The sequence below is a fragment of the Emys orbicularis genome, chromosome 8, assembly GCF_028017835.1.
Source record: "Emys orbicularis isolate rEmyOrb1 chromosome 8, rEmyOrb1.hap1, whole genome shotgun sequence".
Taxonomy (NCBI): domain Eukaryota; kingdom Metazoa; phylum Chordata; order Testudines; family Emydidae; genus Emys; species Emys orbicularis.
The window spans coordinates 76,206,327-76,208,899 of record NC_088690.1 but is presented as its reverse complement, the minus strand read 5'-3'; the positions used below and the strand labels follow the sequence as shown (position 1 = coordinate 76,208,899).

Here is a 2,573-nt window from a genome sequence, read left to right as displayed (position 1 = left end):
GCCTAGTGCCTCCTAGTGGCCACACAGAGCAGAATAGCTCATCTGAGCCAGCACTCCCAGGGTTTCCTTGGATTTGTTCCAGGTACCCTGGCAGCATTGTACTGGCCAGAGGGGCAGAACCTGGCTCTGCTTCCTAGCTTCAAGACATGGTGATAGTCACACAGCTTCAGGCCTCAGCATTTGCCTTTCCTGAGGCTTTGGGAGTGTGAATTTCTATTTAACATCACTGATTGATGTAGGCAGTGTGAGCAGTGGCTGTGCTGGGGGGGGAGGGGTCAAAGGCTGGCTCGTCCTCACTCTCCTCTGTGCAGTCGAGCTTTCCTAGCCTGCCATTAGGCGAGGGATGCTGCCCGTCTCTGGAATACCTGGCTGTGGAATACAGAAAAAGGCTGCACCCTATATAATATCACAGGCACAGCAGCTTATGCGAGACATTTACCACTTTCTAGGCTGCTTTTAGGAGTGGATTTAATAAAAAGTGCATTTGTCAGAAGTGGGATTCGAACCCACGCCTCCAGGGGAGACTGCGACCTGAACGCAGCGCCTTAGACCGCTCGGCCATCCTGACAGCTATAGAGAAAAAAATCCTCCTGAGGGGAGCTGTGCTTACTTGCCAGGCCTACTCCTTCCAGGCACTTGTACCACTTTGCTTTTACCCAGCTGCACGCCCTGCTATTTCCTCTCCTTCCTCCTGCTGCATGCAATGGGTCCAAGGTTTGTTTCAATGTTTTGTGGTAAGCTGCCACCCTGTGGCTATTTTGAGCCATCGCGGTTAAACTGACTGCCAGCTCCCCCCAGCTTACAGTGTCCTTGCAGCCCTGTGACTCCAGGCAAAGCTGTACCAAGAACAGGAGTACTTGTGGCACCTTAGAGACTAACAAATTTATTAGAGCATAAGCTTTCGTGGGCTACAGCCCACATAAGCTTTCGTGGGCTACAGCCCACTTCTTCGGAAGTGGGCTGTAGCCCACGAAAGCTTATGCTCTAATAAATTTGTTAGTCTCTAAGGTGCCACAAGTACTCCTATCAGAGGGGTAGCCGTGTTAGTCTGAATCTGTAAAAAGCAACAGAGGGTCCTGTGCCACCTTTAAGACTAACAGAAGTATTGGGAGCATAAGCTTTCGTGGGTAAGAACCTCACTTCTTCAGATGCTTGCATCTGAAGAAGTGAGGTTCTTACCCACGAAAGCTTATGCTCCCAATACTTCTGTTAGTCTTAAAGGTGCCACAGGACCCTCTGTTGCTTTTTACAAGTACTCCTGTTCTTTTTGCGGATACAGACTAACACGGCTGCTACTCTGAAAGCTGTACCAGTTTGTTTAACCTACTGCCGTTGCCCTCACTTGTAGCACAAAAGACAGCCAGGCCTCACCCCAACACCCAGCAGGAGACAGGCACACTGGCATTTGGGAAGAGCCCCGTGGCTGGCTAATCGGCCCAAGAGTTTGAAACCACGAGAGAGGATTTGGGGTCAGGCTGTCAAAGGTATTTAGGTACCACAGCAGCTTAGGCACTTTTGAAAAATCCCATGAGGCACCTAAATACCTGTAAAGATCCAGCTTTCAGCACCTTGTGACTTCAGACTCAACCACAGTGGCCTTGCTTCACTGACTGATCTTCTGTTAGCCTGCCCTTTAGCACCCATTGCAACAAGACCTTGATGATACCTGTTCTGTTCATTCCCTCTGGAGCACCTGGTACTGGCCACTGCTGGAAGACAGGACACTGGGCTAGATGGACCTTTGGTCTGACCCAATGTGGCCATTCTTATGTTCTTATGATCTGGAGCGTTTGAGAGTTTGTTCATTCACTATTTCTCTTTATTGCAGCCCCTTGGGCCTGTGAACTCTTCAGAACAAGCACCTAGTTTGTCAGTACATTTTACCCATTGTGCAGCACCTGGGATTACTCTGCACCCCAGAAATCACTGACAGCTAAACTCTAAGCACATAGGCAGCAAGAGCGAGGAACTTGCCCTCCTGCTATACCTCACTTGGGGTCCTATGTGTGGAAACAGCAGCACATGCAGCTGGGGCTTTTAACATTTTAGCAGTGATCAATTAAAATGTTGTGAGCAGGGGAGTCACCTGCCCCTTTATGTAAAGACAGCTCTTAGAGCAGAGGTTCTCAAACTGGGGGTCATAAGCCCTCAGGGGGTCACAAGGTGGTTACATGGGGATCACAAGCTATCAGCTCCGTGGGGCTAAGAGCCCAAAGCCTGGTCCTGTGTGAGGCTGACAGCCCCAAGCCCCTGTTAAATTAACCCCCCATTTTTAATTTATAAGGGGGTCATACAGAGGCTTGCTGTGTGAATGGAGTCACCAATACAAGAAGTTTGAGAACCACTCTTAAGAGTAACAAAGGGGAAGGAAAGAAGGAATAGTCAGCAGCAATAGACCAGTTATTGGGAAAAAGCTCTTTGCTTTTTATAAATTAGCAACAAAGATGCTACCACTTGCAGAGAGACTACAGCTTGCTACGTGCTCTTAAACCTCAGAGGGGATGGGAGTGTAGCAAGACTTAAAACTCTGGCATGTTTTTATTACAGTAAAAGTCAGAGGCTCCTGTCACGGA

The 2,573-nt window shown here is 48.9% G+C and overlaps 1 non-coding gene across 1 annotated transcript; it reads right to left on the bottom strand.

Moving 5' to 3' along the window:
- Nucleotides 1–485: 485 nt before the first annotated feature.
- Nucleotides 486–568, bottom strand: TRNAL-CAG (transfer RNA leucine (anticodon CAG)). Its single transcript has one exon. It is a non-coding gene; the product is annotated as a tRNA-Leu (tRNA).
- Nucleotides 569–2,573: the final 2,005 nt, after the last annotated feature.